Source organism: Rhinopithecus roxellana, chromosome 1 (genome assembly GCF_007565055.1).
Source record: "Rhinopithecus roxellana isolate Shanxi Qingling chromosome 1, ASM756505v1, whole genome shotgun sequence".
NCBI classification, from domain to species: domain Eukaryota; kingdom Metazoa; phylum Chordata; class Mammalia; order Primates; family Cercopithecidae; genus Rhinopithecus; species Rhinopithecus roxellana.
In genome coordinates this window covers 20,469,718-20,483,644 of record NC_044549.1, presented here as the reverse complement: position 1 = coordinate 20,483,644, position 13,927 = coordinate 20,469,718, and the positions used below count along the sequence as shown (strand labels likewise).

At 39.3% G+C, this 13,927-nt stretch overlaps 2 protein-coding genes across 3 annotated transcripts in view; one reads left to right on the top strand and one right to left on the bottom strand.

The window, feature by feature from the left end:
• CMSS1 (cms1 ribosomal small subunit homolog) overlaps window positions 1-13,927 on the bottom strand; it is a 458,560-nt gene that overhangs the window by 308,678 nt on the left and 135,955 nt on the right. The window lies entirely within an intron of this gene.
• Window positions 1-13,927, top strand: part of FILIP1L (filamin A interacting protein 1 like) — a 282,964-nt gene that overhangs the window by 238,746 nt on the left and 30,291 nt on the right. Inside the window, exon 1 of one of the 2 annotated variants that reach the window (XM_010368833.2) lies at window positions 7,893-8,163. The exons of the other annotated variant lie outside the window; for it this stretch is intronic. The gene's annotated coding sequence lies outside the window, so the exon portion shown is untranslated. Of the gene's footprint in view, window positions 1-7,892; window positions 8,164-13,927 lie in introns of those variants that run through there. 2 annotated transcript variants of the gene reach the window in all.

The window sequence follows — 13,927 nt, the reverse complement described above, 5'->3', positions numbered from 1 at the left end:
TAGTACTGTTTATCCCCTAAATCCAAATCTTACTACAAAACACTGAGTGTGATTTTCCCCAGAAGTTCCCCAGAGTCAGTATACAGTTCAAACTCTGGTGCCATCATTCCCTAGCTCTGTGATCTTAGACAAATTACCTAACTTCTCTGTTCCTCAGTTATCTATCTGTCCCATAGGGTTATTATGTGGATCTAAGTTGTTATTATTTGTAAAGCATGTAGTGTCTGACATCAATTAAACATTAAATGTGTCACCTATTATTGTTTTTGTTATTATTATAACAATGAAGTCACACAAACAAAATCAGTATAGAAGTGATTATCCTAGATTATCATAGAAGCAGTACATGACGACAATATTTGGGTGTGTGGTTGTTCATTAGAAGACTGATGATCAGTAAGCTCTTCGACTCAACAGTGTGATATGGTTGTCTAAAATGGTAAGAAAATCTGTTTACACAACCCCCACCCACACATATTCACATAGCCTATAAAAGGGGAGGATAACTCTGATAATGCTGAAATAATAATGATGAAATAATTTGTTCATTTTAAGCACCAACCATTTGGACACAGGGTGTGAAAAGACTAAAACGATATAGGAATAACTGAAGATTCAAGATAAACTTTTCAAATATTTAACAGGCTTTTATGTCAAAGCAATGCATTTGTTCAACATGGCGTCATGGAAAGACGAAGAACAATGAGTGGAAGTTAGAAGCAGCCAGACTTCAGTTTGGAATGGAATGGACTTGTTGGGGAAGTGAAAAATCTCTGGAGCTGTTCGGCACTGATTAATGACAACTAGACTGTGCATGTACCAATTCTTGGACAAAACACTGAAGTTCTGAGAGAGAATTCAGTGTAAGGGTAGACACAAGATTTTTGACATATCTTCCAAATCTATGATTTATGATGTAGACTGGATGCTTAGTGACATAAATTATAATAGAATTTCTCATGTACAGAACCACCAATTGCCAAGCATGCAAGATAACGGTGTTACATGATAACACACAAATTTATATTAAAAGTTCAGACATCTCCATTAGGTTTTTGACATGTGGCCAATCTTAGTGGCCTGAGATGATAAGCAGCAATCTATAAATCTCCAATTTAAAAAAAATGCAACAAAAGATGACATTTCTAATCTATAAAGTAGATAACTAGCTCATTAATGTTCTAAATTAGTTTTGCAGTTAGTATAAGCTAGGTAAATTACTCGATTATTAATTGGGATTTCAGATACTAATCATACTGTTTATGCCATTTTTTCGTGTTTCCCAAAAGAAACATTCAGTCCCAGAAAACACAGTGACTGGGTCACCAATTTACTGTGTGACCTTGGGGCAAGTCCCTTAACCTCTCTGAGCTCCAGTTATCTCATTTATTTAAAAATGGGGAACAGAGAGTGGCAATAAGAAGATCAGATGTTTTCTAAGGCCCTTTAAACCCTAAAATATGATTTTATGAAAGGATCATTCTTCTTAATAAAACTCTAAGCACATTTTTTACTCTTAATTTGTTCATTTTTCTCAGTGAAGACATTTCCAGCCATTACATGAGGAAGTGGAAGATTTAGTCTTACCACCACCACTGACTGCTTCTAGGAGACAGTTTTATTCTGTCCTTCTAGAGTCTAGAAGAAGTTGTTGGACAAAAGAAAGGATTTTACAATTAGAAGTCACCTTCATATCAATCAATTGACTATGTAAATAATGGACAAAGCAGAATTTGGAACAGAAAGGGATATTATAAAATGTAATTTTTATAAAAATTGTCTTAGAATAGTTGTACTCTTATTTTTTTACTTCCTGGATGCTTTATTTTCTCAGGCTTTCTAAGCCCATTTCAATGAGTCTAGAAGTTTATAATTAAACTTTATGCTCAGGAATTGCTCTATTTGAGTTCCAAAGATAAAAGAAAACATATAAATCCGACTTACCCAACTATTCTACTCTTAGTTGGTCAACTATTCCAAAGATATCCTAAACTATTCCAATGACTTCCAACTAATAAAACTTGTTCAACTGTACTTTGAATCCACAGGTCTTTCTCTGCAAATATTTACCGTGAAATCAAGCTCCACATCTACATGGGAAAATCTGTCAGTGGTTTCTTTAAAAATGTATTACTTAAAAAAGAGATGGGCCAGGTACGGTGGCTCGCGCCTGTAATCCCAGCACTTTGGAAGGCCGAGGCAGGCAGATCACCTGAAGTCAGGAGTTCGAGACCAGCCTGGCCAACATGGTGAATCCCTGTCTTTACTAAAAATACAAAAATCAGCCAGGCTTGGTAGCACACATGTATAATCCCAGCTACTAGGGAGGCTGAGGCAGGAGAATTGCTTGAACCCAGGGGGCGGAGGTTGCAATGAGCCAAGATTGCACCACTGCACTCCAATCTGGGCAACACAGTGAGACTGTGTCTCAAGAAAAAAAAAAAAAAAAAAAAAAAAAAAAGAGATGGGCTACAAATTACATGACAAGGTCCCTTTAAAAAATGGACTGAACAAAGCACTGAGAACAATCTGTACTGGCAAGGGACAGGGAAGATGACTTAACAGGTCTTTTCTGTCTCTAATTTCTGTGATTTGAGGGTTTTTTCACTTCTGCAGTAATACTTGTGAGTTCAACATTTTCTCAAAACTATTATTAGTTACCAAGGAAACACAAAATGTTTGTAGGAATAAATAAGCAAATGGACTGGACCTAAATAACAGACTTTTCCTGCTTCCCATTTAATAATCTTATGGTGGCGTCACATTATCAATTCTTCATTCTCTCTAAGTCATTCTACACGCCTACTAGTATGCTCACTACAGTACATAGCCAACTTATGGTATTCCCTGTAAACCAAGGGTAGGACGTCTCTTGCCAACAGATGATTCCTTACTAAACAGACTTCCTTGCTTTGTTTGATGAGGAACAAGACTGTGGCAATGTTAGGGGGCCAACAGGCAGTGGTTGGCTTTGTGAACACCAATGCTAGGGAGAATATGTAAATATGTGCTTTTAAATAACCCAATGTCTACAGAAAAGCCACTAACATGATTCAGAAATATATAATAAAGGCAAAAAGAAACATAATATATATACACACATATACATACACATACAGGGCTCACCCACACTATGAAAATGATGCTTTACAAATGCTCAGAAAAAGACTAAAAGAAACACCGTACATTGAATTATTAATAGTTGGCAGTATTCATGTGGTAGGACTACATGTAAAATTTTTTACTTTTATGCATTTTCCAAATTATGAAGGGTGCCTATTAATTTTAAAAGAAAAAAATTTTGGCCGGGCGCGGTGGCTCAAGCCTGTAATCCCAGCACTTTGGGAGGCCGAGGTGGGTGGATCACGAAGTCAGGAGATCGAGACCATCCTGGCTAACATGGTGAAACCCCGTCTCTACTAAAAATACAAAAAAAAAAAAAAAAAAAAAAAGAAATTAGCCGGGCGTGGTGGCGGGCGCGGTGGCGGGCGCCTGTAGTCCCAGCTACTCCGGAGGCTGAGGCGGGAGAATGGCGTGAACCTAGGAAGTGGAGCTTGCAGTGAGCCGAGATCGCGCCACTGGGGGCGAGAGAGCAAGACTCCGTCTCAAAAATAAAATAAAATAAATAAAAAATAAAATAATAAAATTTTAAAATTAATTTTAAAACCACAAAATATCATCATTTTAATGTTGTAATAATAAAGGACTTCCCATACCCTAGCATCACATGGACACTACTGCTGTAATCAGTTCTCAAGGGTCACTATTCTAGAGTCATAGTCAGCTGAAGTATGAGCAGAATAATTGGAAGGGTTCTGGAGACTGTGGACTATAGGCCTGGGACCAGAGATTCAGGCTACAGATAAAAGTAAAGACAGTCTATATATATAGACCTGCAGTTCATATGTATATTCAGTTACTGCAGTTTGTACGTATATTAAGATTTAACCAGTTAACTGCTGGTTAAAGGCTCTTAAAATACAGTTTAAGTGCGGAGATGTGATGTATTTCATGCAGGTATCTACATGTACAGAGTCAGATAGGTGGCACCCAAAGAACTGAAAGAAGAGTGAAGAAATGAGGTTGATTAGAAAAATGACTGTCTAGGGCATGGAGAGAAGGTGCTTTTACCACAGACATTCCTGTTGGCTCCACATTCACAGTTGCCTACATGTCCCTTCAGCCTTCGTCCTAAGTTGTGTAGCAGCAGAGGAGAAGGGACAAGCAAACGATTGGATCCATGGCAAGGTTATCCAGTGCTCAGTGGCAAAGTTGCTTTGCAAGAAGGCTGTGGGTAAGGTGGTAGAAGGTAGCGTGGGGTGGAATAAACACCGAAAGCTCATATTCTGGCCAATCCAACTGTAGTCTGAAGCAATGCAGGACCATGGAGCTATACATCTCCTTATGCAATCCTGGGTCTGTTCCCACTCTGTTCAGCTTCTCATACAGGACCAGGTCCATAATAATTGCTGTTTTTCTTTGTACATGACGGTGTTTCCATATATACTATCTCACAGAGGCAAAGAAGCAAACATGTCATATACAAAGTTAGCATTACCATCTCATAGCTCAAAGCAGAGCTCCTAGGGAGCAGAGCACACCACTGCTTAACTGATCAAAGAACCAGCAGTGAAAATTGTGGGCAGCTGCAAGAAACATCCCATTAATTATTGCTTCTTCTTTGGCACTTACTATATTTGGATGACTGAAAGACTTGACCAGTCAAAAGAAGAAACAAAGGTAGGGAGAGAAGACATGAAAGAAAATAAGAGCAGTTACTTCAAAAAGAGGAATTGGCTTGATGTGATTAGCAGTACATTAATGGTATTTTTTAAAAGTTAAATAATGATGATGTTGTAATTATGGTCAGTAGCAACTGACTTCACTAATAACACCTGTTACTGTGGTCATTGTCATGGCCTCCTGACAATTAGCTTGAACCAGGGAAACTGGTGATATTAAGCTGTTTTTGACATAATATAATATGGCTAAATCTAGTTGATACCTCCTTGTTTCTAGCCTTGTTACCTACAAACCCCTTCTCCCACATTAGAAAGCAATGAATTTGCTAGAAAAATTTCTTTGTATCATTTCTAAATAACAGCTTAAAGCTAGTAATTGGATTTAGATCATAAATTCAGATTACTAATTGTAGAAAGGACCTTAGTGTCTAGGTATGCTTATTTGTAGGAAATTCCTGATTATGAAATGAAAAGAAAGTCACACAGTAATTGGACAGAACAAGGTTAGGAAGTAAAACTCTCTCAGCCAATTTTGAGGCACAGTGATCATAACTCTACTATTTTCACAAATAGAAACCAAGAGAATTTCACAAATGAAGAGAATTTCAGAAACCAAGAGAATAAAAATTACATCTCGGAAAGAATTGTGGTTGAAAGAGGGAAGGAAATAAAAGTCTACTCATCTACTTATGTGGTCAATGGCGCACAATGCCAACAGCTGGTTGGAGTTTGCAATACACCACCCAAGGTACTCTTGTATCAGATAAAGGTCCTGCTCCCTCAAAACCTTGGTGTTCGTTTGAAGTGAAATGGTCATGATATTCTAATTTTAATAGAACAAGATACGTTGCTGCCACCTTCCAGAAAACTGTCAGTAAATCCACAAATCCACAAAAAAGTAGGATGAGTCTTGGCTTTCCCAGTTCAAGATTCAGTCTAGAAAATAAAGAGAAACTTCTCAGTCAAATCTGAACACTCCTTTACCAAATACACCTCTGAAAGATTCTGAGCAAACCATTAAGAGAAGACTATATATGTAGAAGAAGGCTATATATGTAAACATTGCTTTAAATCCCTGTATCATTACTTTAGTAGCAGTGTGACCTTGGTCAAGCCACTTTAGCTTTCTAAATGTCTTTATCTGAAAAGCATGGTTCGTATCACATCAAAATGTGTTGTGAAGATTAAATGATGAAATGTTTGTAGATCACTAACTATGGTGGTAGGTATGATCTAAAAGCTCAACAAATGAGGGCTATTAATATTGGTTCCTGAAGACAGTGGTCACATAACTATGACCTCACTTGGAAAGCTGAGTCATAGCTGGGTCAAGAGACCGATGTTTCAGGAGTAACACATTAGTAATGTAACCAGGCAAGTAGTGTACCAGGCAAGGGCATACAAGGAGTAGAGGCCCTAATCCTCTTTTCTCTATTCTTCAGAATATAGAGCTAAAGAAAAGGAGGAAATAACACTAACATATTTCATGTGGAACCAGCAAGTCAAAAGAGTGAAAATAAATGCAACACTTGAGTATGGACATGTGAGAAAGAAACAAATGGTAGTGTTAAATGTTAGGAAACGTATTTGCCTATCAGAGGGAAAAAGATGCAAAACAAGCTACAGAACTGTTAGCTTTGGGGTAAAAGTATGCTATCAGTTTGGGGCTGAGATTCAGGTGTTCATGCATCATACAACTTTCATAAAAGTCATTTAATCTCATTTGTAATAAAAAAATGTAGCACAAAAATCTCAAAAAGGATGTTTAATTAAAGCATGAGGTAAGCACAGGAGACTAAAAAGATTACAATGCAATTCACAAATATAGGGCAGAAGAGTTAAAACTAACAAAACTAATAAACTCTACATCCAAAATGTTAGTACACAACTGCAAATCAAATATTAAATTTTAAGTTCAGCTGAAGAGTATGTGTAACTCACTTCTCTTAAAATAGCACACTGTATATGAAAAGCAAGAGTGAGTTCACTTTAGGTTTCTCAGTAGGTACTCAGAGTGATCTAGAAGAATGATAAAGTGAACTCCCAATTTAGCGAAGAGGACATACATTTAATGTTGTGCCCTGCATCTTTATTCCACACCATTTCCACTAACAACTCTGCAAACATCCTTTCTCCACTCCACACTAAGAAAATGAAGCGAGCAGACTATTTTCATCGTTCATTTGACAAGACATATGGAAACAATAATTCTACAGACATATGTACATCATAATAGGAAGCAATCCTATTTTAATGTAATTTTAAGAGGTTTTAAAAGGACTGAAGCTACTAAAATTACTCATCTGAAGCTTGCAAACAAGAATGCCACGTCCCTAATTTATTTAGCAGATTCATATAGTTGGGCTAGAACTTTAGGTATGACTTCTCTTATAATTCAGAGGTGAATTCTCATTCACAAGAAATAGGATTTGTACAAGTAAATCTACCCCAGACTAGAGGATAATATGCTTAATTCAATCATATTTGGCTAATTTCTTTTTTCTTCACATGGTTATTTTTGGCTTTATTTTGTTTGCCCATATAAGAGAACAAACATTAAAACTGGCTCTAAAGTTCTAATTTTATACATTGTCTTGAAAGTACAGCACAAAACATTTAATTTCTTTAAATTTTTTTCCCTGCCAAAAAATGATTAGTTTTAACTGCTTTCGTTAAAACACAGGCATGCAGAAATGGGGAAAGAGGAGGTTCTTTGAGGAAAAACACTGAAAAAAAATAAGGTTTCATCTGGCCTTCCCATCATCACTTGAAGAATTGTTTGGTAGTTAGATCATCAGGAAATAAAACACTATCCTCTGAGGACCCCTACTCATTACAAAGAGGAAAGAGAAGGTTTGAAGTCTAAATCACCCCCAGAGATGTCTCCACAAAACCCCAGACTTCACCTTTCCCTCTCCCGCCTACCCCCAGCAACCAAAACAAAAGTATAATGAATTTACAAAAGTTTACATAAGAATAACAGGATGTGTATTGAAGTCCCTGAAGCAGTAACAGCTTTAGGGACCCAGAGGGAGAAAAGTTACAAGCAGATCGACCCTGCCTCCCAATGACTTGGTTAGCACTACAGGCGGACGCCGGGTCCCGGCCCACTGCTTATTCCCTCTGGTGGGAGCCGGGAACCAGGGTCCATTCACACGGCCGGAAAGTCTGCAGGAGTCGGGGCGCGTTGCTGCGCTGCCGCCGCCGCGGGTCTCTCGGTCACCGGCGCCCCCGCCGACCGCACGGAACACGCGGAGCGCCTTATAAGGCGGAGCAGTGACGTAAGGCCCATAGGCCGGGCGCGCTCTGCGCCCCGCTCGCATTGTTCGGACGACTCCTGGAGCGCGCACAGCCGGCTCGCAGCGCGGCACCACAGCGGCCCCGGCCAGGCCCCCCTCCCGCCCCGGCGCAGGCAGCTCAGGTAAGCCCGGGAGAACAACTCCGCTCCACCAAGGGGCACTGCTGTCAGAGAGCCAGGTAGCAAGTCTGTGGGTAGCTGTTAAAGCTGTCTCAGCATCACAAACTGCAGACAGGTTTCGCAAAGCGCATCCCATGAATTCTAGGTTCAAAACCATTTCCAACTCACACAAAACTTGAAAGTAAAAGTTTTCTCCGGCGGAGAAAACAGATTAGAGATTTAATTTTAAATGTTGAGAGGTGGGAGCTGACTATATTACATACGCTTTCCAAGTGAGCTACACATTGAATCCTGCCCATATTGAGAAATCTTTGGGGAACGGGTGGGGGAGACTTATATTGTATGGCAGCAACCCTATCTCTTGATCCTATCTCTCCCCGGGACTCAAACTCGCTTGTCTTACATGAGCAGAATGCGAAAATCTGTTAGTGCCAGGTTTTCCCCTCTTTTTGTAAATGTTAATATAAGTGACTAGAAAAACACTGTTACGAATACATCTTGGAATTAAGACGAACCTAACTTAAAAAGTAAAATCTTTTTAAACTTCAAAAAATCGTATAAATGCTATTTTGTCTTAAAAGCATATGTCAGTTTGTACAAGGAAGTAACTATCATAGTTTTGAGTTCCAACTTTCTGCTTCAAATGCAGATATTGGAAAAATGACAAACCTCACAGTTATCATTTCTAGAGTAATATTTTGGATAGTAGTATATTACGTAAAAAATGCCAATTTAAAAGGTAAAACTTACAGAATAACTGTATTAATCAGTAGCATTTTAAACCATAATTAGTTACATCTAAATCCTGAAGAGGCTATTGCTACTAGTGAACTCTTACAGTATAATTGAACACTTGGCAGAAAAATCTTCATAATATTTCACTTCATTTTTTCCAACTAAAAGTCAACGGAGGAATTAAAAATAAAAGGTTATGTCAACTTTAGAACACTGGAATAGGAGATGAAAAACTGATCATTCAAACCTTATCTGGTCTAAACATATATTGTACAATAAAACTTTAACAACTGTGTGACAGAATTGTCCCTTTTAAAACAGTCTCTGTTTTATAAGTATATACAATTCAAACTCAGAATCCACAGGCTGCCATTTATATTTACTCCGAGATATAAAAATGCTGGCATTTTAGTTGGCACTAAAATGACCATATAAGATAACTGGAGATACAGTAAGATAACTGGAGATACAGAGGAGCAGCACACTATAACCACTGAGGTGTATGTGTGTGTTACAAATTCATGTTTTTGTATTTAATTGTCAGTGAGAAGAAAATATCAGATCCCAGATTTATCATTGAAAAACAGCATTTAAAAAAATACTCAAAATGTGGGCTATATCTGTATATTTCTAATAATTTCTGTTGGAGGGTTTTTAAAAGTATATGACATTGGTGCCTATCATTTTTGCCTCATAGGAGTTTTTTGGTTTTGCTAATTTTGTGTGGAGCAACGCAAGACTTTGGTTTTCACATTTTAAAAGAAAAATTGTATGTTATTTGGCCTGAGGATAGGCTACATAAACTGCAGGTTAGTACTGAGAAGTAGGATTTTCCACAAACTATTATTTCTAACCGAGGGAAGCCTACCATAATGAGAAGCGTGGGGCCAACACCCATGTCACCGTGGAGAAGTACAGAATATGCAATGGAAGAGTTGTTTATTTGATATAAGCAGTAATTGGAAACTGAAAAATTCCTGCCTTGGAAAAAAGATATTCTGCTCTTCTGAATCTAACAGAGGACGAGACAAACAGAAACCATCAATTATTGTTCCAGCTATACCCAGGGTACCTACCATAAACTATAACTCAACTGTTGAAAATCGTAACTTCCATCAAAACTTAACAGCTGTGTTTCCAGTGTCTGCCTTTTACTTTTTTAAAGCAGGCAAGCATCCATTTTTAAAAATTTTAAAATAACACTTTTTAATATTTCACACTTTTTCCCATTTATTAAAGCATGGTTCAAAGAACAATTGCATATTAAGACCTCTTTTAAAACTGAAAGTTAAGTATGATTTATCATGGATACATTATCTCACAGTGGGCTCTTTGGGTGAGCATTTCTTAGTCCTTGGGACAATCTGTATCATGGAAAAATGTTTTTGATAGAATGAATGTGAATTTCTACACTTCCAAATAAAGCACATAATAATTTTATGCTTAGTAAGTTCATTTGCGCTTTTGTGGTGATTAACCTTAACTGTTAAGACCTGGTATTTTTGTGCTACTTTCCTAATGCTGTGATGGAGACTATAGTAACAGCCAGTATGAAAACACAAATTGAGCCTTGACTTAATTTTCCTATTCTCTTGCAGTTCCCATTAATTTGCCTTCTCAAAAGGCTGTAAATTTTGTTTAAGGGTTCTCTGCTGTACCTTCCCCTCCAAAAAAGTGCCTTTGGTAATAAATGCATTTTGAGATTTAAGAAAAAAAGTGAAAATGTAGGAGGAAGAGTAAGATTCCAATAATTCTTCCTAGGTCATGTTCTGTTCATGTCTAGTGCTTCAGGGCAAAGTGAACATTTTACAAGGTGAATAGAAAAAAAAAAAAATACAGCCTCTCCTATTTAAAGGAAAAAGGAAGGGGGGCAAGAAGAGAACTGTTTATAAAAGACTGAATATTGTGGATGTAAAGCAATATTGGTCTCAACCTGCTTCAGAAACTGAAATGGCCCCATCTGTTGTTCACAGAGTCTGTCATCTTTGAAAAAATCTAATACACCCTACCTTATCTGTTGGACATATTAATTTTACATGATTTTTAGGGTCCATTTAATTTGTATTTGACTATGATTCAGCTTCAATTTAAACTGATTGTTTAGTTTCTGTAAATTATATTTAAATAAGGATTTAAAGATGAAGAGACACTGCATATGCAGCCGGCATCAAAACCTTCAAAGCAGTATTTCTGTGGTTGCTGCTGTCATCACTACAGCATTTTCTAGCCACCGATCAAGTCACGTATGCTTAAAGTGTGCTGCAATGACTTTTAGAACCTCCTCTGGCTGGCTGATCATTTTCTACTTAAAATGAGGTGGGACATTCATGTTTTGAATCACTTTGTTAGGTACACTAATTCCTAGCAGATTATCACCAACACTTATAAGCCCTTGCACATCCCTCTTTTTTTTTTAAAAAAAAAAAAGAGTTGAGATTCTCCTTGACCTTCATCTGCACTAACGTCGTCTCTGCCTGGGAAAGCTGGGCAAACAAATATGGGAAGGCTCGCCAAGGAAAGTCCCTTGTTTCTTTTTCAGATATGAGAGAAACACTCCCTCTTCATGCTTGTTCTCTGAGATGCTTTAGCAGATTAAGATAGGACAGCAGCAGTTTTAGTTCTGAGCCCAAGAACAAGAACACATTAGCAGTATTCTTTTTCCAGTCTGACCATCCTCACATTTCTATGCTCTACTGGCTCCAAAATGTGATTAATTGTTAAGTATAGAATTTTTTTTTTTTTTTTAAACAAGCTTGGGGAATGATGTGTTTGTGGGGGCAGGCGGGGGAGCAGTAGGGAGGTAAGTAGAGTAGATAGGAAAGTATATGATTGGGACAAACAGGATGCAGACATACCTCAACTCCTTGTGTCTGTTTATGATAACTACTTATTCTAGCCTAAAGGAGTTATTATCAGCAAAAGAGAGCATATATTACATCAAAACAGCAAACATTCAACTATGAATTTGAGAAGTACCTTCATAAGGTACTTTTGTTATGCCCAGACCGTTTATTCCCCGAAGAAGACCACCAGAGTCCAGAGTCAAAGCCAGGCGGCAAGGATCTTTAATGCAAGTTCAAACTTGGTCCCTCCGTTCTACAACATACAAGAGGGCCCCGAATGATGCATGTGCCCGCTTTTTATAGCCCGATGTATACAGGATATGTAAGGTTACAGAGGAACAAAGGAATTCTTTTGGTCGCAGCATCACAATTGGTTAATATTCTAAGTTATACATTTAACAGTTTTCTATTTGTTCCCGCGCATTTAATAAAACTACAAACGGTTGTGACCTTATCGGGGGCTCTCTAGGTGGTGTTTCTGAGATATATGGGGGGATGTGTTTGTGCTGGGCTCAGGAAGTTGGGACAAATAGAGGAATGTGTTTGTACTGGGCCCAGGACTGAGATATATGGCAGACACCGGTAATTAGAACAGAACAGAGCAGGACAGGGACTTTCACAACGCTTGTCCTTACAACGTCTGGAATCTATAGATAACTTAATCAGTTAGGTCCAGGGTCGATCTTTAACTAGGCTCAGGGCGCCGCCTGGGCTGTCAGGGCGCCGCCCGGGCTGTTTGCCTGTGGACTTCATTTCTGCCTTTTAGTCTTTTCATTTGATCTCTTTCATTCCTCCCTTTCTCAGGTACCTCTGGAGCCAATCTTGGGTCTTATAAGTCTGATTCTGTTTCAGCGTTTACAGGTTGGTATTGGGCTCTGAGGACCATGAGCTGTATGGTGTCAAACCTTTCCCTGACAAACCGCAAAATTCTGTTAATCACACAAGGTCCTGCGGTAAACAGAAATAGTAGACTTAGCAGGGGTCCAAGGAAGGGGGCTAACAGAGAAAACATATAGGAATTCCACCATTGATTTGCAGCTGAGGCAAACTGCTGTTTTCTCATTTCTATGCTTAACTTGCGCAACTGTTGGACCCGGTTCTCTACAAGCCCTGATTCATTTACGTAGACGCAATAGTCTTCTTTCAGGAACATACATGTACCACCTTTTTCAGCAGTGAGTAGGTCTAGGGCCCTCCGGTTCTGCAAGGTCACCTGAGCTAGGGTTGTGAGCTGTCGCTGAAGGGAGGCAAGGGACTCAGCCAACTCCTCCATAGCCACGGCAAATTGTTGGTACAATTTGTTGCTTTCTATGAGGGTGTGACCTAGGGCTCCCCCTGCCAGTCCGGCCGCAATGAGGGATGATGTGAGGGAGATTCCCGCAATGAGGGGGAGAAATATGGCTCGTGTAGGTCTCGGTCTAGGGGCTGGGTGAATAGCAGTACTAGTCCAGTTACCGGTGTACCCCAGGAACTCGCCGGCAGTTAGTAGAGTTAACCGGGGAACTAATGTGACAGGAAGACACAGTAGGTTGGTAACAGAGGGACCAGGTAGATTCTTAGATAATGTTCCATTACACCAAAAGAATATGCCCGGCGGGGCTCTTAGGGTGGTTCTAGGGGGCGTTACAGTGATGTTGCAGAGGCTGGAGTTAGTGCCTGAAAAACAGTAGGGAAACTTCTCCTGACTGGGGTTCAGGTACAGTGGCACATTAAGAATGGGGGCGTTCGTGAGATTCTGAAGGTCCTTAGCTTGGGTAAAGGATTCCCATGGCAGAGGGACAGTGGTTAGTGGTGGATGCCCTAGGGTGGCACACAGAAAGCAGCCAGACAAGCTGTGAAGTCCTGTAAGGTTAGCAAGTTCTAATCCTTCTTGTAATAATCCTAACCAGGAGAAAGGGCGTAATTCTTGTGTCAGTCTGTCTTCCTGTCATTGGATATCCCCATGGACCAGGGGCCGTACCTGAACTAGGCCACGCCACAGATAGAGGTGACTGCTAGGCCACGTGGAGGAAGAGGAATAGTATATAGCCCCATGTTGAGGTGTGGTCCAGCGGAAGTTCCAAGGATCCTTAACTATCCAAGTATAGATGCCGCCTCTACCCTGCTGGTAGAAGTTCCACCCGGATTGCTCGTTCCACCCTCTGACTGGGTGCATTTTACAGTAACTGTAGGGGCAGCCTGCGTTTTGG